This window comes from Eptesicus fuscus, chromosome 16, assembly GCF_027574615.1.
Source record: "Eptesicus fuscus isolate TK198812 chromosome 16, DD_ASM_mEF_20220401, whole genome shotgun sequence".
Classification (NCBI taxonomy): Eukaryota; Metazoa; Chordata; class Mammalia; order Chiroptera; family Vespertilionidae; genus Eptesicus; species Eptesicus fuscus.
Genome location: NC_072488.1, coordinates 9,329,936 through 9,336,508, shown reverse-complemented (window position 1 = coordinate 9,336,508; position 6,573 = coordinate 9,329,936).

The window sequence follows — 6,573 nt, the reverse complement described above, 5'->3', positions numbered from 1 at the left end:
GGCACAATCCATTGTCCTGGAATTTGCGATGGCGTCACAGGGGAGCTCAGGGTGAGGTATGGGCTTGGGTTGCATCGTCCAAGGCCAGACACAGGAGTCCCACAGTCACTGCAGGTCAGGATCCCGTGGCCACAGAAGGTATCTCCCCTCCAAAACTCACTCGGGGCTGGCATCAGTAATGGGAGACTTCAGTATTTATGACCGTGACCCAAATTGCCATCTGAGCATCTCAGCCACACCTATCTCATTGCTTACACTGCTCTCAGCTCCATGGAAGCCGGGAGACAGTGTGGAGGACCTTCTGTTAGGTCAGAGGCCTTCCGCACTGTGCCGGGGGCCATGCCTTCGTTTCTCCTCCTGGGATCCTGCCCTTAAAGGGCTCTTTATTTTATAAGTTTCACCCCCTCACCCAGGACAACATAATGTTTTTAAAAGAATTAGTATGTTCTACCTGGCTGGTGTGGCTCAGTGGTTGAGTGTCAACCTATAACCCAGGAGGTCACGGTTCGATTCCTGGTCAGGGTTCATGCCATGGTTGCAGGCTTGATCCCCAGTTGGGGGCATGCAGGAGGCAGCCGATCAATGATTCTCTTTCATCATTGATGCTTCTCTCTCTCTCTCCCTCTCCCGTCCTCTCTGAAATCAATAAAAATATATTTGGGGAAAAAAAGATGAGTACGTGCCGGATTTCTGGATTCATGGCAGTTTTTAAAAAAAACAGCCGAAAGGTAGAACTTTGTGTTTTGTTTGGACCGTGCTTGTTCGTGGTGCAATATCTTTAATATAGATCTATATGTCACAGACCTTGCTGTTACATTGTTTTCATATAACCATATTTGACACCTCGTTTGACAATGTCAACATTCACAGTGGTTCCTCAATGCATCTGACAGTATCAGCCCTTAAAATGTTTTCACAATACTTACATGTAAGTACATTTGACAGGACCAGCAGCTGAAATGTTTCACAAAACTCTGAATTCACAGTTTGGAATACTAGCCGCTAGCGTGTTCACTGTGTCTCTGCATAGTGACTGCTCACTCCCTCAGCATGCAAGGTATTTATTTATTTGGAGAACTTATGAAACACCAGGCTCTGTGATAGGCTGCTGTTTTTTTTTTTTTTTCACATTGGGTCCAAAGATTATTAAGATTTAACTGACACTTCCATAAAACTTTTAGTTCACCTAAAATTAAGTATCAAATAACCAGCATTTACTAAGCCCTTACTATGCATCAGGATTCACCCAAGTGGTTTTCGTGCAGCAACTCCTTCCTTCCTTCCAACCCCCTTGTTGATATAAGGTAGCTTATAGCAAGCCCATTTTACAGGCGAGGAAACTGAGGGACTGAACAGGTAAGCGGTTTGCCTGAAACCACACAGTTAGGAAGACAGAGTTGGGATTTGGACTCAAGCAGTTTTCCCCAGGTGCTCTCAGAGCTCTTCTCCTCACTGTAGACTACATGTTACCCCATAATTATTGCCGTAGTGTCTGAGCGAAGAGCTTTGGGAACAAGTTAAAGGAGTTATCAACTGCCTGGTGGTGATGGTGAACGAAGCTTCAGGAGAGGGACTATTCAAGGGAACTTCAAACGTTTAATATGAGTTGGGTCAAGGAGAGAAGCTAGGTGAAATGCAAGAGTGTGTGTCAATTCCAGGAGGCACCTAAATGGTAACACTGGATAAAGAACTATGTTAGGTTTGGTGGAGGGGAGGGCTGAACGGTGTGTGAGGTAGAGGCAAGAGTGGGAAGGACTTTGAAAGTGTTGGGGAGGAAACATTTTTCCTCTACCTCTTTGGGTTCAGTACCGGGGGTGTGCATATTAAAATGACAAGAGAGAGATTAATAGAGGAAAGAGTATACAATGTTTAATATCTCCATGCACTGGAGTTCACAGGAAAGAAGTGAAACTCAGAGAAGTGGTACTTATTTGCCATTTTAACAAAGAAAAGAGGGTTTGGGCTTCAAGAACAATGCATTGTGGGGAAGTAACTAGAAAATATATGCGGGAACTCATAGAAGACAGTGAGGTCTGTTTATGCAATCTCCTCTCAGTGCTCACCCCCCATCTCCAGTGATAAGGGTTGTTCTTTCCTTCCTGGTCCTGGGGGGCGGGCGGTAAACACCGTCACGAAGGGAAATTTATGCCCTGTTCTCAGCCAGATAAGGGAAGGGCTCAGAACGCTTTCTGCATCAATAGCCTTAAAGTCACAATAATCCTTAGGTCAACGTGGCATCTGTTTTGGGGTGGTGTATGCTGATCCCCTTCAAATGCCATGCTAGGGAGTGCGGGCTTCATTTGACAGGATGAGAGATTTTAAGCCATCAGTGAAATGGTAAGATTTGTGTGCTTGCAAAGGCATTCTGGGTACATTGCGAGGAAAGATGGAAAAGGGAAGATGCTGGAGGCAGGGAGGCTTGTCCCAGGCTGGGCCCCACCCCTACGGGGAAGGCAGAGAGGGAGAACCCTGCCTCGGGACTGCTCCCCTTTTTGCATTCTCCAGAAGAAAAGCTGGGAGCACAGGGATTCCGTCTTCAGGCTCCTGTGAGGCTGCTGCCCTGTGCAGGGCTGATGCGGCTGCTTCCAAGACACAGGACCCCAGAGAGCCTCTTGAGTTCACAAAGGCCACCTGGGGAGCCACTGCGCATCGATCCCCCAGATCTCCTGAAGGGTGTCAGCAGAGGCTGCACAGAAAGCTGCCTCTGCCTCCTGCACCCTCGTCGGGTCCTCAGAGGGTTTGTCTGGCTTAGCTCTGCTTCCCAGGCCATTCACTCCTGCTCTGCAAACATTCAACTTCAGAGACCGGCCACTCCCGGGTGAGCGATGGGGGCTTCGCCGTCCTTGCTCATGTTAGCGCTTGGGGAGCCGCCACAGGCCCATGAACAAGGGCAGGAGGAAGAAGGTGGCCTCTGACCTCCTCTCTTGACACAGACGGGCAGAGAGCATCCCCCTGTTCATCTCTGTGCCGCTGGGAAGGGAAGCCAGGCCTTCGCCAGCCACGCTTCCTGCTCAGTGCCTTCCCTTCTCCTTCTCCCCGGGCTCCTGGGAGCCCGGCAGCTCGGTGCAGCTCTCCCAGGCCCACTTCTCCTCCAAGCTGGTGTCGTAGCCTAATGATGCCCCTCCAATAAGGGAGGGTAATTGATTGTTAAGTGAAAATAAAAATTGTAATTGGATCCGTCACATCTCAGTTTTTCATTATCCTGTGACAAGTCTCTCAGCGCATTGGCAGGGACCGCAGGGGCGGGTGAGGGACGCGGAGTGAAGAGACAGGGTCCTCTGCTCCGTATCCAGCACGCCCCTGCGCCTCCCTGGGGCCCTGCATGGGAGCATGCGTGTGTGTGCACAGGGCAAACGCAGCCGCTTCACAGAAAGGAGGTGAAATACTCCCGGGCTGTGGCTGCACCGTACGGGTCCTGTTGGAGCTTCCGCTGTGTATGTCTAGCTTCCTCTAGCATCAGATTCTTCAGTCAGCTCGCCCTGTCCCGGGCATCATGCCAGGCGTGTCCGCTGATTGGATCTCAGCTCATAGGAAGGAGGAAGGCCGGCACGGTGGTTCAGGAGCGGCTTGCGGCCAGGCTGCATGTGTAATCTGGTCATCCTGCCACTGGCTCCCTGGGTAGCCTTGGGCGAAGTTACCCACCTCTCTGTGCCTCTGTTCTCTCATTTGTAAAAGAAGGATAAGGCACATGTTACTGCTTGGGGCTACTGTGACGATCAGAGAGGGTGAAGTTAGGCACAGCACTTAGAAAACGACACAGGGTTAAGCTCTCAGGAATTATTAAAAATTACGAGTGTCATTCGTATTTTTGGAAACAGTTTCATGTTAGGAAACAGGGCCCGAGGCCCAGAGCCCGTGCTCCTGGTTTATTGGGAGGGGGAGGGTTAATCCCCAGGTGGCAGGAGGGAGAGGAGGAGGGAAGGGGGCAGGGGCGGAAGGGGAGCGAGCCCTGTTGCAGGGCTTCCTGATTGCCGATGAAAACACAGCCTGTGTCTCCATCACAACAGCTTTCTCCAGAGGCACCTTATGGAATGACTGCCCCTGAGAACAGCCCAGTGGGGGTGTGGGTGGGCGAGGAGGAGGGATAGGCCATGGATCTGTGGGCTCCTCCTAGGCCCTGTCTCTGATCTTCAAACCTCACTCCGTGGGCACCGAGTCCTGCAGGCTCTGGGTCGGACTCCCAGCCCCTCTTGGCGGCTACAGGGAAGTCAGTGTCTGCATGAGGTCAGGCCAGAGCGGCTGCGGGAGCTTCGCGGCTCCTGCCCTGGGAGGTGAACGGGAGCATCTTACCAAAGCCATCCCTTGGCCCCGTGCTTAGGACACTGGAGACGGTGGTCGAGGTTGTCCACGGACCACGTCGCGGAGGCCTGGGGGATGCGTGGGGCAGAGCGCATCTGCAGGGAACATGAACTAGGCCCATGTGCCACTCAGATCCACTGGTACCCTCACGTGGGTTTGTCTTGCTTTTGCTTTTTTAAATTCTCACATGAGAAAACAATGCCCTAATTGCTGGCTCCTTCCTGGAATGTACGCTCTAAAAGGCAGTGTGGATACCTTGAGCCTATTTTAATTCTCACCTTGTGGTAAAGTATCTTCCACCTACAGATGCTCAATAAAGGGGTTGAATAATAGCTTTCCATATTCTCATCCATTTGTATGTTTTAGATATTTGACTCACATAAACTAAAATGCATAGGTTTTAAGGATTCCATTTGATGGATTTTAACCATTATATATGCTTGTGTAATTGCCACTAAAAATTAAAAAAAAATGTTTCTAACATTCCAGAAACTTCCCTCAAGCAAAGTGATTCCTGTAGGAATTCCTGTTATCAAGTCCATGGACCCCGGCGTTCAGTGGACTTCTCCTGGGGACTGGCTATACATGCCTGGTGTCTCAAGGGGACTCTCCCAGCTCCCTTGCCCTGCCCCACCTTGCACTGGGTCCCTGCCTTGCACTTAGGGAAGTCCCATATGCTTTGGTGGGAGGGGGGCCTCTTTCAGGTCTCTGCCCTGTCCCCAGCCTTTAATACACATTCCGTACCCTTGCTAAAGGCCAACGGGGAGGAAATGGGAATGGGTACTGAGTTGGTGTGTGGAAGAGATACACGGGCTTCTCATCTCACCAACGCACTCATGGCATGAGGGATTTTTGGAATGTTGGCTGCTTTCTCCTTACTGTTGCTTATACTGCATTCCTTCTTCTCCTACCACTCACTAAGGATGAGAGCCGTGTGGGTCTCTACTCTCCAAGAAAGGGCTCATTGCTTCTGCAACTTAATTCATTCAGGCTTTAACCTCCCAGCTCTCCGATGGGGTTAAAACTATACTTTTAGAGCTTACCTGTCTGCTAACGTTGGCACAGGAGTGCCACTCCTTTGTGACTCTGCGTTCTAAACTGAAAATCCATGCTTTATACCTTTGCTCTCTAGAAGCCTGCGCTGGGGCAGTAGCAGGTTTCATATCCGGGCAGTGAAAGATTATTAAACGCCAACCAATGGTTGTGATGATCTTCTGACATCCAAAGATCCAAACACAGAGACGCAGACATCAACATTCTCAAATAAAGCTTTTCACTTTTCCGGGTCATCGGAAAACAATCTTGGGAGGGCAATATTAATATGAATAGGTTGATTTTGGTTGAGGGTGTTTAATAAAGCAAATATTTTCTCTCTGACTTTGAGCAGTGATTCTAACCAAACCTGCAGCATGGTAGAGACCAGAGCATTCCCTGCCCTCTGCTGGAGGTGGAACTGCTGCCTGGGGGAAGGGGGAGTTTCACAAAATAGAGGAGCTGTCTAGGAGGCTGGGGGGAGGGAGCAAGGGGCAGGGAGAAATGGGGACCATCTGTAATACTGTCAACAATAAAAAATAAAGAACTTATATGCATTGCCCATGGACACAGACAATAGGGTGGTGAAGGCCTGGGGTAGGGCGGGAACCAGGTGACGGGGGGGATGGGGAACATCTGTAATATTGTTAACAATAAAAATAAATTAAAAATAATAGGTCTCTTTACATTTTTTTTTTCTTTCTGTAATCAGGGATGACTGGTCTGAATGATTTCCAGTATTCACCACTCATTTGACACAGAACACCTTCTACTCTGCCCGGGCCTAATTTCCTCGGGAGGCTCAGGCTGCCTGCCTCTTCTGGGTCGAGGGCTCTCCCCTTCAGGTACCTTCACACCCCACAGCATCCTTTGGGAGGAGAGCTGAGAACTACTAGACACTGACAGATACCTTGGAGAGCAACAGGGCCCAGGAAACCAGGAGGAGGTGGCGAGTATGCACTTCATCAAACATTTCAGCTGCTGCAAATGCTGCAGTTACTGTAAATCCCCGAGACCTATTAGGCAGAAACACCGCGGGCACGGCCACAATGCCAGAGCTAATGAGCCAGTTTTCATGGAATAGTAATAATAATTTTAATTAAGGGAGATCAGTGTGCAGCTCTTCATGCTCACAGGCCACCACCACCTGGGCGCACTCAGGAGGGTCTGCACCTGGAGGCAGGCGGGCTGGGGAGGCCGCCTCCCTACAGTTCCCTGTTCTGTGGCTCTTGGTGTCAAGGC